Source organism: Musca autumnalis, unplaced genomic scaffold (genome assembly GCF_047663935.1).
Source record: "Musca autumnalis isolate F117 unplaced genomic scaffold, ASM4766393v1 scaffold_1, whole genome shotgun sequence".
Taxonomy (NCBI): Eukaryota; Metazoa; Arthropoda; class Insecta; order Diptera; family Muscidae; genus Musca; species Musca autumnalis.
The window spans coordinates 170621317-170637804 of record NW_027411644.1 but is presented as its reverse complement, the minus strand read 5'-3'; the positions used below and the strand labels follow the sequence as shown (position 1 = coordinate 170637804).

The 16488-nt window shown below is 32.4% G+C and overlaps 1 protein-coding gene across 10 annotated transcripts in view; it reads left to right on the top strand.

The window, feature by feature from the left end:
• The window catches only part of Eip93F (Ecdysone-induced protein 93F), a 561454-nt gene that overhangs the window by 315110 nt on the left and 229856 nt on the right, over positions 1 to 16488 (top strand). The gene's annotated exons all lie outside the window — the stretch shown is intronic.

Genomic DNA, 16488 nt, shown 5'->3' with positions numbered 1-16488 from the left:
TTACCACGTCCAATAAAATTATTTGGTATATTCTGCTTAAACGTATAATGTGCGTAAATGCATTCGTGTTACATTCTTAATTGTGCTCAATTTAGTGGGTGTGTGCAATTTTTTTTTTTTGGAAGAAAAAGCGGAAATTTTTTATAATAAAATGAAAACATATAAGTGACACCAAGGTTACTGTCAAGCATGTTAACAAAAAAAATAAAAATGACAAATCAAAAAAAATCAAAATAAGAAAATGCATCAACAAATGTACATAAAGTGGAAAAATAAAAAAAAATTGAAAATAATTAAGAATTCACAAAAAATATCAACTATAAACCAATATTAACACATACTTATATTTAAAACAAAATACAAAATAAACATGGAACAAAATACATGTCATGAATTAGTATAACGAAAGTTAAGAAAATATGAAAATGTGACTGTGAAAGTATTAGAAGTTCATAAAGAACAAAACAACAAATCTTCAATTACTTCAGATAAAAAAATATTTAATGAAGCCAATCTAAACAATGCGCTGTATTTATTATACGAACGCCCAATCATTAGTGTACACTCCCACAAATGTAAATCTTCCATATGTGTGCAATTTTGAAAAAAAAAAAATTATATCGTTACTAATTGACACGCCTAAATAAAACGTTGCAAGTCTAAAAATTATGAAAATAAAAGAAACGATCATACAATGTGTCGCTATGTTCTTATAAAATAGTTAGATTTTTGTATATAAATTGTGTCCGTTTAGAATAATAGTGAAAAATATACTCCAAGGAATAAGAAATGCTATGTTTAAAGATACCAACAAGATTGAAAATCGAAAGAAAATTCCGGCTTTATTATACAAAATATTGATATCTCAAAATGTGAAATAAAAATACGAGTACATATACAAAATATATGTAAAAACAGCCACATATTTATATATAAATATGCGATTCACGTATATTAAAACAAATCTTTAAGTGATGTGAAGATCTAAGTCTATCTTATGTAAAAAATGTTGGCCTATGAGAAGATTGATTACTTTCAGAACTCTACAGAAGAGAATCTGCGAAGATCAGAGAAAAATCAATGGACAGTGTTAAATTAAAAAAGACTTCAATAAAATTGTAAAAAATTGTTAGGTTAGCGCTGGTTGCCATGCCCACACGTATTCATTTCAATCCCTGATCCCTCTGCATACATTATCAGTTTGGAATATAAATAATGGAGATATTAATCTTACATAATTTGGTGATGTTTGCATTTCATCCTTTTTTTACTGAAAAAAAATCGATAACACCAAAATTCAAATTTCGTTATGATTTAACGGAATTTTTCGTTAAGTCCAACAGTTTATCTGAAAACCTTTAATTAATAATTGTGTGTGTTTAATGTTACCGATTTTCATCGGCTAAAGAATTCAACTGAGAACAAAAACCTCGATTTAATATTCAATCTATCAAGAATTGTAAATGTATCTCATTGTGATAAAATTTAAACCTCTGTTCTGCAAAATAGCGAATATCGTGGGAGTTTCTTTATTGAAGTGGAAATTATACACACAAATCAAGCTAAATTGGCGACATTTTAAAAATATTTTTTTCTAATAGTCTTATTTGCCAATAGTCCTAGTCGGTTCTGCCGTTGGATGGATGCATTTTCACGATCAAGGATTGGTATGTTCCGAAGCATCAAAAGGATTTTGCAAATATTATTCCCAGAGATGGGGATTTTAAACACAATATAGCACAATATGTTAGGCTTTGAAAGTATATTCCGCCATGTGTGGTCAATATATGTACAAAATAGTTTTTTTGGAACTCCATCCCCCTAATTTTCCAAGAATCTTATATATGAAATTTTATGGCGATCGGTTAACGTTAACCTGTGCCATCCGGGCGATTTTTGTTTCCATAGCAATTTGTATGGGATGAACGGTACATTTTCACGAAAATTCTCTAAAAGCCGGATTTATGTGAATTTATTGTGGATAATAAACGAATCCTACAAAAAATTGTAAAATCGACGTATTGGAGCTACATATATCAAAATCTGATCTGATTTTCACAATTTTTTGTTGGATTCGGGTTTTAACCACAACAATGGTATATTTTTCCATTTAATCCAAGAATCTGATATATGAAATTTTATGGCTATCGGTTAATGTTAACCTGTACCATCTGGGCGATTTTTTGTTTCCATAGCAATTTGTATGGGATCAACGGTACATTTTCACGAAAATTCTCTAAAAGCCGGATTAATGTGGATTTATTGTGGCTAATAAACGAATCCTACAAAAAAATTGTAAAATCGGCGTATTGGAGCTATATCAAAATCTGAGCCGATTTTTACATTTTTTTTTTAATACGGTTTTTAGCCACAAAAATGAACCAGCAAAAACTGTTATTTACTCATAAGGTTTTTGGATCAAATAGAACAAATTTAGGAATTAACGAATTTTTTGGTCCGTCTAATGGACATATCCAAGACAATTTATTTAAATAATATTAAAATATTTATTACTTCATGAAATAGCGTAATAGGTACCCTCAACAATACAATTGTTCAAAATTTGCAATAGATTTAAGACTAGTCTGAATAGGGCTGTTCAAAGGGCGTCCTTCTGCTGTCGGTGTATGTCAATTTGCTCACTCACACAATTAAAAAAGAGAGCTTTTGTTTTTGAAATGACAATTTTCAATACACATTTTTTTCTATGGCAAAAGACAACCCAGCATACTAAAATTACTTGAAATAATATTACAAAAAAGTTTTAAACTGCATGTGTAATAACTAGAAAATAATCTAAACGGTATCCCACGGAAAATACTTAATATGTACGCTTATTGTAGGCTTCTCTTGTAGAAGCAGAACATTTTTACAAATATTTTTTGTTTTGGTTTTTATAAAATGATATTGTATGTTGGGATACTAGGAAAAATATTTGTATTTTCAAACAAACACAATCTCAAAATATGTATGTAGTTGGGTTCACAGGCCTAGTTTAATACCCCACCACGATTTCCATATAATTTGGCGAAAGTGTTTCTTGATCAGTTTCCATCACATTTTCCAAATTTCATCAAAATATCTGTCCAATTCAATTCAGTGCGACAAATATGTACATATATGAAATGAACCGAAAATATACATACATACATATGTATATGGGAGCTTTATCGAAATCTGGACTGTTTTCAAAATAATTTGGCATTCATATTTCCAGTCCAAATTTTGTCAAAATTGGACATGAAGTGTAAGGGGCATCAAATTTATGAAATTGACAAAAAAAAATGGGAGCTTTATCCAAATCTGAACCGTTTTCAAATTAAGTTGGCGAACTTATTTCTAGACCAAATTTCGTCACATTTTCTAAATTCCATTAAAATTAGACAGCCAGAAAATACAGAAGCTACATATACCCAAATACAGACGCTATACCCAAATATGACTTCGATTCCGATTTCAATATAATTTCATCATCAAAATTTTACAGATATACCGCCAAATCGAACAAAAATATGTATATATGGGAGCAATATACAAATCCTAACCGATTTTGATATAATTTGGCAAATTTATTTTGTGGCCAAATATCGTCACAAATTCAAAATTTTATCGAAATTGGGTGTACATAGCGTGTACAATTATAAATACATTAAATACGCCGAAAATATAATAATCAAATCCGAATAGATTTAAATATAATTTGACAAATTTTTTCTAGAGTCACACATTTTTTTTCACTAAATTATAATAATTAACTTTTTGGGGCTTAGGAAAGTTTCATACAAAAATTTGTGGACATGGATCCATGTTTCCGCATAGCTGCCATATAACTAGACAGCGGAATTTTATGCAACCCCTATTTTTGGTCCGATTCATGTCAAATTTTGGGACTGGGCATATTTTTGGCTTCTGATTACATTGCAATCGAAACATATGACATATGCAAAATTATGCAAAATGCATAAATTTTTGCATATGCAAAATTTATGCATTTTACATATTTTCTTATGCAACAAATATTTCAATAATAGGTACAAAAATGTCTATGTGTACAATTTTTCTGTTTAAAATTCTCTTCAGACAAGTCAATAAAATAGTGAAATGTATAACCACAGCCACAACCTTCAAAATACCGAAAATCGGGAGGTATTGTTCTATGGGGGCTATATGAAGGCCTGAACCTAAGCCGACAAATTTTAGGTGGAAAGTTTTATACCCCCAACGAAGACTTAATACCGAACTTCAGCCTTTTTGGAGGGATATTGAGGGCACATCCTTCAAAATACCAGATATCGGGAGGTACCGTTCTATGGGGGCTATATGAAGACGTGGACCAATACCGATAAATTTCAGTTGGAAAGTTTTATACCCCCAGCGAAGACTTAAAACCGAATTTCAGCCATTTCGGGTGGATATTGAGGGCACATCCTTCAAAATACCAGAAATCGGGAGGTACCGTTCTATGCGGGCTATATGAAGACGTGGACCTATACCGAAAAAATTCTGGGAGAAAGTTTAATACTGCAAATGAAGACTAAGTACTAAATTTTAGCCATTTCGGTGTAATATTAAGGCCACAACCTTCAAAATTCCGAAAATCGGGAGGTATCGTTCTATGGGGGCTATATGAAGGCCTGAACCTAAGCCGACAAATTTTAGGTGGAATGTTTTATACCCCCAACGAAGACTTAATACCGTATTTCAGCCTTTTTGGAGGGATGTTGAGGGTACCTCCTTCAAAATACCAGAAATCGGGAAGTACCGTTCTATGGGGGCTATATGAAGACGTGAACCAATACCGAAAAAATTCTAGAAGAAAGTTTAATACTGCAAATGAAGACTAAGTACTAAATTTCAGCCATTTCGGTGTAATATTAAGGCCACATCCTTCAAAATTCCGAAAATCGGGAGGTACCGTTCTATGGGGGCTATATGAAGGCGTGGACCTATACCGACAAATTTCAAGTGGAAAGTTTTATACCCACAACGAAGACTAAATACCAATTTTCAGTCATTTCGGTGGGACATTAAGGCTACAATTTTCAAAATACCGAATATCGGTAGGTACCGTTCTATGGGGGCTATATGAAGACGTGGACCTATACCGAGAAATTTCTGGTGGGAAGTTTTATACCCCCAACGAAACCCAAATACCAAATTTTAGTCATTTCGGTGGGATATTGAGGCCACAACCTTCAAAATACCGAAAATGGGGAGGTCACATTCTATGGGGGCTATATGAAGGCGTGGACCTATGCCGACAAATTTCAGGTGGAGTGTTTTATACCCCCAACGAAGACTAAATACCAATTTTCAGTCATTTCGGTGGGATATTGAAGCTACAACTTTCAAAAAACCGAATATCGGTAGGTACCGTTCTATGGGGCCTATATGAAGACGTGGACCTATGCGGACAGATTTCAGTTGTAAAGTTGCATACCCCTAACGAAGACTTAATACCAAATTTCAGCCATTTTGGTAGGATATTTAGACCACAAATCCTTGAATATATTTTTGCATATGGTTTTGCATATGCTCTTTTTATGTAGATATGTACAAATATGTCAAAATATGCACGATATGCAGAATATGCAAAATATGCAAAAATTTCTGGGCCTAATTCGTTTTATTTTGTAATAAAACGAGTTTCTGTCTAATCAGATTTTCTCTACGACCATCCTAACCATATATGCATTTGCATAGGATTCCGCAGTCTACATATAACAGTACCCACTACATTATAAACATTGTGCCAATTTTGATGGAATTTCAATTTGACGAAGCTTATAAAGTTATCTCTAGAACAACGAACAAATGATTTAAATATCTATATCTGTTCACATAGTTACAGAATAAACTTGAAAATACTTGAAATCCGGCGGTACTGTTCTGTGGGGACTATACCACAACGCGGGCTATGTTCACAAGTTTTGATGGAGAAGTTTTGTGACCACTGGGAACCTTAAATGCCAAATTACAGGTAGTTCAGTAAAAATATATAGCAAAAATGCTCAAAAAACGCAAAATCGAGAGGAAACGTCATATAGGGGCCATACCAAAACATGGACCTACGTTGACGACTATTGGTGGAGAAGTTTTGTGACCACTTGGAACCTCAAGTCAAATGCAGCTAAAATCCTCAAAATACCTAAAATTCGAAAATTCCGTTACATAAGGGCTAAACCAAAACGTATACCGATATATTCAATATTTGAACTTGAACCGACAAGCGAACACGGCAAGATAGACTCAGAATTTTACCCTGATAAAGAATATCGTCACCTGAAATGCATATCGTTCTATATCTTGTGTCAATTTTTCATGCTCAAATCTCTAAAACTCAACGAGTTAGAGCTCATTTACTACGGGTTTGGCTTAATTCAACAAAAAAGTTTTCTGAGTTTATGAAGCACTAAACACTTCAAATCATGCTTGATCTTGTACAGAAATTTATCACTGATGTCTGGCTGTCTGTTTGTAAAAGATGGTCCAAGATGGTAATATTTTTCAAATTTCAATCGCCGACTTAAATCGCGTTTTCTCGAACTGGATTTTTTAGATGTGAGTAAATGAGCCATATATATTTTATGGGGTCGCAAATGATTATTTCGATGAGTTACAAGTAGAGAAACAACCTTAATACCCCTTCTATAATATAGAAGAGGGACTGGACTGTACAAAGTTTGAACTAAATCTATTCCTCCGTTCGAGATTATAGTTACCAGCCATATATACTGATATTGCCAAATCGACTCCAAATTTGGTATCAAAATATATGGCTTCGTTTTTATGAAGAGTTACATTTGGACAGTCCATGACAAAAGTAAAAAAGATTTTGAGTATCCTGTCTTCGTTAAGGAGGATTTTTATATGGCAAATAACTGGATATGTACCTCATAAAATAAAATAAAATCTTTAAATAAAAATAAATCGATAATATTTATTAGTTTCTATATTGTCGGAACATTTTGGGAAATATGTAAGCGTTTTCCTACCGCCCTATTCTGTTACATCCCCGAAGGAATAAGGGAGACTTCTCGAATATCAATGTGTGCACCCTGATTTTTATTAGCTCTATGGTATGAGACCTAATTTTTATCGCCGTGTCCGAACAAAGTGTCCTTAGAGAGAAGTTTTACATGTTTGAAGTAGTCGGAAAATGTTGCCTAAATTACGCTGGCCTGGAAGTTGGGTACACAACTTCAATGATTTGCTACATTTCACCACGATTATTCTTTATTTGGTACCTCTAGTATATCAGATTTCCTCTTACATGTACGCAGACTGGCAATACAATATAGGTCATACCATAAAATGTTTTGTATTTTTCATAAAAATTGTATGGTTCATTAGGGTCCCGTTAATTCGACCGTCATCATCATTGTAGGCGTTTTCTTTATCATAGACTAAAATGTATTTGCAAAAATACATTTTGGTCGAATTTTGACCTGTGAAGTACAACAAAACATTTTGGCATTTCGTACCCAATCTGCTCAAAATATTGTTATTCCCCCAAATCTTTGCGATCAGCATCAATATGTATTAGTGTCTATTATAGGTTAAAGTCGAACTTTATGTAATATTTTGTAACAATCGCTCCTCAATTAAGGCCTTGAGTTTGATTAATGTTATAACAAACATATGGACGGATGGACACACATTGCTAGACGGATTTTTTTGACGAAGTGGTGTACGAGACTGCCGCTAGAAAACATAATATTTTTGCAGAGTAGCTTAAATCGCTTTAGTAAATGCTATGGAGAATTAGTAAATGAGATGGAGACAATTTATAGACAGCCTATGCCCAGCATAGAGGCAGCTCGTAATCAGAAGACGGCGAGCAAGGCGTTATATAGTAAATGCTAGCCAGCATTAATTGGTATTTCCGTAACGTAAAAATCTCCTCACGTTATTGAACGTTCAGTGGAAGTTATTCAATTTTTGAACTACACAAAAATGTAAATCGTATCGCACTTCAAATAACTCAAACGTTCAAATTTACAATGATTAAGATCACTGTTAGCAATGCTTGTACCGACCTTGCTTTTACAATTCGAAAATCCATTGTACATTTTTGATATTGAAATAACAATGTCCCCACATCAAGTATTTAAAAGGATATATCAAAACAGACCTATTTGTAACTACACATTTTCAATCCTCTGTAGAAAAAAATCTGTTTACAAGAGTCATTAAAACTGTCATGTTTCTTTTATTTGTAATTTTGTTTACTCAGAAGAATAATTAAATTGAGTGTGTGTCCGTCCGTCCATCTTCCTCTCTTTCCTTATAAATTTGTATTCGCTTCGAAAGAGAGGGTCTATCAAAAGAAAATCATGTAAATATTTCAAATATATAATATTTTTTATCAGGAAAAATATTTGCGGGAGCTTCTAAAATATTGAAGGAACTTTTTCTTATACTGTAGAAGCCATTTACAAGCACTAACAATAAGAGAGTCTATACAATTTCCAAAGACATAAAGCAAAACTAATTTAAAATTTTCATAACAACATTTTTTGACCGAAGATAAATTGATTTCAAACCAGTTACGGATGGACACCTTTATAATATTAAATTTCTTAAATCATTTTCTGTTTCTATCAAATTTAAAGTTTTCAATTAAAAGTGTATTAAAATTTTTATTTATGGCCTGTTTCTCTAAGACGATTCTAATTCAAATTCGTTCGAATTACTACCAAACTCCTGTTGTTGTAGGTTATATTTGTTTGATTGAAAAGAAAAACAATTCAAATATTTTTCAAAAAACAGAAATTTGGTAGTAGTTCGAATGAATTTTTATTCGAATCGTCTTAGTGAAACAGGTCATTAAAGTTTTTACTTAAAAGAGTATTCCTTAAAGCCAACTAATAATTTTCCTTAATGATTTCTCAATAGTCTGCTACACAAAAATATGCAAAACTTTATTTTTACTTCTCTCATTTGGAAATCATCCCAATTTCAATATACTATGGAGCAAATTCTTTTTTTCGCAAATATTTTTTAACTTCCTGTTGAAGAAATCAGCAGAAAAAACGCATTAATTCACAAAAATGTCTAGCATCGCCAGCTAGACGATGGGGAAAAAACCTGAAGGCCAAAAATAAAAGCAAAAAACCTAAATGGAAATAAAATACAACAAAAACAAAAAGAGGAAACTTGAACAAATTTCAATTAGAAAAAATTTCTCAATCCATTCCCAGTCCAGCAGAAATCAAGAGCAAAAAACTACCAAACACCATTATCACAACAAAAAAATCTGTTCACAAAAGTTCTAGCCAAAAATTATTCCTTGTTTTTTGTGTCAGTTTTTATTTTAATTTTAACAATTTTTTGTGTTCGTGCTTTTTTATTCATCGCTCGTAAACCGAATTTTATTCACCTTCTTCATCAACATCGAAGCTAAAATTTTGTCCATGCTTAAAACTCGCCATTCATTCGTCCATTCATCTTGTCCATCCATCTATCCATTCAACAGCCATTTCATTGGGTTGTGAAACAAGGAGTTCTTTTTGAACTAAACTTTGCCGTCGGGATTTCCGTAACTATGTTGAGAGTGGATGAGAGAGAGCGAGAAATGAACCTAAAAAAATATTCAGCTTAAAAAAGCATAATGAAAATCTACGAAAAAAATTAACAGACATTTTTTGCAGCGCAGTGTAGGTATGAATGTTGCATTTTAAGAAAAACAAAGATGAGGATAATGTCTCAGACACAGGGGCCAGGAACTTGATTGCCTGAGAGTATAGACGTATAATTTTTGTGCTTATTTTTTGTTTCTTCCCACGTCGCCAATAAATAGTGGTACCTAAAGTAAAGTTGAAAATTGCTTATCATAAAATTAATCAAATATTTCATGAAAATTAATTTGGAAGTTATGTGAAATTTGAGGGATTTAATTTAAATTAGAAATCTAATACATATTACTAATACGCTGCCAAGTGCATTGTTAAATGTGATATTTACATTTGGGGTCGTATGTGTAATAATAATACAAGGTCATTGTATTTCAGATTAAATTTATTGCTTCTTTATAATTGAAGTGTTTCACAACGATTTCTAGTTTTGAAAAAGATTATAGAAAGAAGTTTTATCTATCGATGTACGTCTGTCGTTCGATTTAGGATCTATCTACTTGCTCTAGACAAAGATTAGCTTGTTCTCGACAAAAACACAGCTAATTATGGTGTCACCATGGTGCATTGGTTTTACCAGGACAGACCGCATCTCATTTTCAACGGTGACAGAATTACCCATCAGCGTAAAATAGACAATATCTCCTGAGGATTTCAGCCATGTTCGGACTCGGCTATAAAACTTAGGTCATATGTCATATGCAAAATAAATCGGGGTTAACCCATTGAAGAAAAGTCTCCCTTGTCCCTTCTGGGATGTTTGTGGGAACATAGTTTTATTAAAAGATAAAATTTTTGGGTGATAATAAACAAAAAGTTGAAAAAACGTTAATAAAAAGCTGAAAAAATGTAAGCATTTTTTACATTCTCCACCATAAGATGGAGGGTATAATTATATTCTTCATTCCATTTGGAACACATCGAAATATTCGCTGAAGACCCTATAACGTACATATATATTCATGATCCACATAAAATTCTAAATCGAAATAAAGATGTCTGTCTGTTAAAATCAAGATACAGCTCGCAATATTAAAGACAGAGCAGTACAATTTGGTACATAGGTTTCCATAACTCCTAGGATGTTTCGTATTGAAAATGGGCTACATAATCGGCTCAAGTTTTGATATAGCTTCCATAGAACGGTACTTACCGGTTTTTAGTAATTTAAAGGTTTAGCCTCATTATCACACCGAAACGGCTGGTTTTCCCTCGGAAATTTGTCACTTCAGTAGGCCTATTCTGTAACTTTTAACAACTTTCGATATTGTTTAAATTTCTTTTGTTATTGTAACAACTCCAAAACAAACAAATGAAATTGTTGTAAAATAAACAATGAGTAAAGTTGTAAAAAGTTACTGAATAGGGGTGCAGGTCCACATTATGATATAGGTCCCATAGAACCGTGCCTCCCGATTTTCGGTATTTTAAAGGTTTTAGCCTCATTATTACACAGAAATGGCTGATAATTGGTACGTAGTGTTTTTCAAGCTACAAAATTTATATCCAGAAATGTGTCAGTACTGGTTCACATTTTGATATAGTCCCCATGGAAAAATACAGCCTGATTTTCGGTACTCTGAAGGGTTTTGACACATTTTCCAAATGAATTAGCTTTAATCTCACATTTAAGGTTAAGGAAAACTCCACGAAAAATTGTTGAGGGCCACATTTTGGTATAGCTTCCACATAACGGTACCTCCCGATTTTTGCTATATTGAGATTTTATATATATATTTTTTTTTCATACAAAAAAAAGTAATAATTCGACATTAAAGTTTCCAAGAGGTCTACAAAAAATTGGCATCTACCGAAGTTGCTGTAATTTCATACAAGGAAGTCTCAGATTGAAGGTAAACGATACTGCCCAATGTGAAGTTTTTATACCCTTCACCATAGTATGGAGGGAATATTAAGCTTATTTTTCCATTTGTAACGCATTGAAATAATCATTTGCGACCATATAAAGTATCACGGTGGTTGCCAGGAATTTGCGAGTCGTATCGTAATGTGACTAAAGAAAACAAGATTGACCTTTATGACTTTTTCCTAGAATTTATCATTTTTGAGATATTGAAGTTCAAATTGGGACAATGCACTGACTGTATCGCCTCCTTATAAAAAAGTCATGCACGGTGCGCCTTAACTAACTTTAAGTGAAAACCGCTTACATTCTGAAACTACAATGTTCATAGATGAGAAAAATCCAAAAAGCAAGAAAAAATCGCTAGAAGCATTTTTAAATAAAACGCGGTAAAAGTTCATCGGATATTTTTTTTATTTTTCTCAACTATGAACATTGAAGTTTTAGAATCCGCCAAAACTTCCCAGGTGTAAGCACCTTTCATTTAAAGTTAGTTAAGGTGCACCGTGGTGTATATGTATATTCTTGAACAGGATTAAATTCTGAGTCAATATAGCCATGTCCGTCTGTTGTTATCACTCTCGTGTCCGCAAAATTGAGCTAGATCGCTATATTTTTATCACCCGATAGTATTTTCTATAGGCGGGTTAAATTCGAAGATGGGATATATTGGCCCACGTTTTGGCATAGCTCCCACATAACGCTACCTCCTGCTTTTCGGTATTTTTTGCTACATTTTTACCCATATACCGGTAATTTCAATTTCGTATTTTGAGGATTTTAGCTACTTTTTTACGGAATTATTTCAATTTAACATTTGGATTCTCAGTGGTCACAAAACATCTCCACCAAAAATTATCAACATAGGCCATGTACTACATACACATTTAAACACATTTTCTGACCGAACTACCTTTTATTTGACGTATGAGGTTCCTAGAGGTCACAAAATATCTCCACCAACAATTGTTAATTGTCTGGAGTTTAGCGACATGTGTTGATCGCACTCTGTAATTTTACATATGAGGTTCCCAGTGATCACAACATTTCTCCACCAAAAACTGTCAACAGAGGTCTACACTTTGATACAGCCCACGATTTAAGAAATTTTTTGATACAATTTCTTACCTTATTTAGGAATTTGGGTTACAGTGGCCACAAAATAAGAAAAATATTTAATATTTTTTTATGGTGTAGTGTATAAAAAGTTTGTTCAGGCATAACTTAAAATTTTTTTTTACTTGTTTCTACTTAAGTCGCTATAACTTAGTATTTCGGATTCTCAAGCCGAACTTAACGCCCTTATTATTTGTTGTCGTATCAAAATATATATATATATATATATATACTGTCGCACAATGGTTCAGAAATCTATTTTCCTAGCCAAACAAAAAAAAATATAGTGAAATTCAAATTGACTAGAAGAACCTTCAACGTACGTTTGTGGCCTTTTTCGGCCCATACATATATAATCTTGTGCTCCTTTTACGACTTTTTTAAATGTATTGCAATTCCAGGGGTTGAAATGTGTTTTTTTTTCTCTGTGTTTGACCCATATAATTGTATTTTTTGCCAAAATAAAGATTTTATATCTGAATTTGTATATAATAATTAATATTTTTTATTACCGATTATGTTGTCAGTCCAACAAAAAATATTAAAGGCCAAAAAATGTAGTTTCCATGAAGTCAAGGTTTGTACTATTATAATTCACAAACTATTGTAGTTTACCAGTAACTATGACTATTATTGGATCAAATTAAGAGTTTTTAAACAAAGCTAAAAAAATTTAGCAAAAAAAAAATAATTTGCGTGGAAGTTATGACCGCGTAAATGAATAAATATAGGCATAAACACGTTGAAGCTATCGAGGTTTTTTACATTGCTATTCGATTGCTGGTTAAACCGTTCAAATGACGGACATCTGTCCAAAGTAAAAGTAGAAGAATACAAAATTATGATTACACTTCTAATGTATCACTTTTCAAAATTTCCACTGCATCCACCTTTTATGGATGCTGACATTTTGAAGCCGGATTTTAGGTGTTTTTTGTATTTTTGCTTTAACTTGGACGCGCACTTGGGTATTTCAAAAACCAATCATAGGAAAAAACAAAATTGTACTCTCGATTATGCATAATTTGATATGTATATTGACTATGTAGCCCACAGAAATCTACTGGCAAACGCCAACATTTAGTGCAATATTTTTTCTAAAAACCTATTTACAATATCCTTTTGAGTGTGCTGGTACCCCGTGATATTTTAGTTTTTCGGAGGTCCGGATCATATATATCATAGATCTTGAAAATCCATCCACTAGATCGGCGAATACGGCTACTGCAAAAATTGTAAAATTTGCAAAAAAAGTTTTTGAAAATATCGAGGATTAATTCGCGTTTTCAGTGGAGAGTAAACAATTCAATTTGGATATTTTTCGCACAGAAGTTATGACCAATTCCACATCCTAAATACTATCCGATCGTTATGCAAAATTATTGGCATCTTTCATCAATATTTAACTATAACATCATTATGTGTTTATTTCGGCTCAAGTCCATATTTTATTGTATTCAAACATTTCAATAACAACAACATGTTTTACAGTGGATATGAAATTGATTAGTTGCGGGCGAAGGTAGGGAAGACCGTAGTTTATGTGGGATCCATGTATATATTAGGTGGTAAATCTTTTATCTGACCACGTACATCAACATAATTGGCATCAGTGGAAATAACAATAGTTTCTCTTCACAGAATACCCTGCAAAAATACTCATTACAAAACCCCTTACTAATACATATTATAAGAAGGGTTTGTCGCTCGAAATCTGTGGTTATTTTTGGACACTAAAATAAGTAGTCGAAACTTTTAGTAACTACTTTTTTAGTGACCAAAAAATAACGATATAGACCGCGCGACTTGCTTTTTTAATTTATGGGTTAGCAATGAATTTTTAATGCGTATTTTTGCCTTGTAAATTATTTGGACGGAATGTGACTTCCAGGAAAGATTAAACATACATGTAGCCTGTATGTTTAATCTTTCCTGGAAGTCACATTCCGTCCAAATAATTTACAAGGCAAAAATACCCATTAAAAAAATCAAAATTATTGCAAAAAAGTTCTAGCCCATTTATCCCACTAACTATTACCTTTGCCATAAACTCAACCCGTAATAAAAATGTCGTTCCATTCGATGTTTATTCTGGTGGGAACAAGACGTCCACACAAAATTTCTAAACGATCGGTTCTTAAATGCTCTCTGAAGTTTGATTACAATTATATATGGACTGACATACTGACATACTTTAATCTCTTTATCTTGCCGAGATATGAAGACTAATTTATCAAAAGAAAATGACGGACAAATATTTCGTGGTGTTATATTAATTTGGGATAAAAAAAAATTATAATACCCTTTCAACATTGTAGTGTAGGGTAGTGCTAAAAAGCGCGTCGGGCGGATATAAAGGTAAGCATATAACCTGGTAAAGGAAATTGTATGCTATCTACCTTTAAAATATCTCCTTGATCTTTTTTGGACTTTGTTAGTTCTAGTCCACTACAATTATAATTTTATCTAAAAATAACGCCTTAGAAAAAATTCAATAGTACGCCATGTATATCAGGACAATTATCCCTACCTTCCCAAAAATCACAGGCACATGTTTGCCTTCAGAAGCTGTCCACGTTCGCAATTCAAATATTTGGAGGTACATATTTAATTGGATTCTTTAGTTTAGTATATGTAAATTATGCTTTAGAAATCGGTGATAACAATAAATTGGAAGTTGACCGGTAAAATCAAATTCTGAATTACGACGTCGCACAGTGGTTCAGAATCGTTTTTTTTTCAGGGTAAAATTCTGTAACTTTTGAACGGATAGATTTATTTTTTTTTTTGTTAGACAGATAATACAGTCAGCTTGCAGAAGAATTACAACCGGTCAAATTCGGTCTGGTTGTTGCAGAGAAATTCAAGGTCAAAGTTAAACTTTTGAGTTTTTTTTTTACTATTTTTTTTATCAAAATATGTAATTTTTTGTGTTTTTTATATATTCCTATATATTAAAAATTGTCAAACACCAATTAATAAACTATAAAAATACAACAAATTTAACAAAAAATTCAAAAACATTTTTTTTCCAAATCTTTTTAAAACAAATTTCCAAAAAATTTAAATTTTTACAAAAAATAAAAAAAATGGTCCTTGTGTTTTCATAAAACTTATATAACTCGTATAAAAACTCATAAAATGTCTATTTGGGTAGAAAAGCTGTAATTCATATGGAAAACGGTATTGGAAAAACACACATTTTTACCCATGTAGTTTCAATAAATTTAAAAAAGTGTTAAACGGACGGAACGGGTCGGGTACAAAAGTATATATGGGCTGAAAGAGAAGACTCTCCGGTATCTTTCTGTGAAAACAGAACATTGTTCTATGTTTTTCCACAAAAGTTCTAGTCCACTATATTTGGAATTTCATAAAATTGAGTACCTGAGGAATAGTAAAATAGCTCATAGGTGTGTCTTTTTACTTACTAAATGTTGCTGAAATATTTTTGTCAGCAACTTTTCCTTTATACAACTGTCAAAATCTGCAACATTAGCAATAATTATTACTAATTATCACGTAAAAAGACACAGCTCATGTTGTGTAAAAGCTACGGTAATTTGTTAAAACGATTTTTAAAGGCCACATACCTACCTACTTTACAAAAAAACGATGAACACAATATCCGAGAAATATCTACTTCTTTCTCCAGATATTTGCAAAAATTACGAATTACCCAAAAATTGGGAAAATGTTCGTTTTTAGGCGCACCCCACGCCCACACCTTCCAATGTTTTGACCTAATTTTTCTGGTTTCCTTAGTTTCAATATATTTACTATCGAATCCCATATAGAAATTAAATATCTTTGCTAAAACAAAATTTTGATTTTTGGCCGGGAAAATCCATTTCTGAACCACCGTGCGTCGTA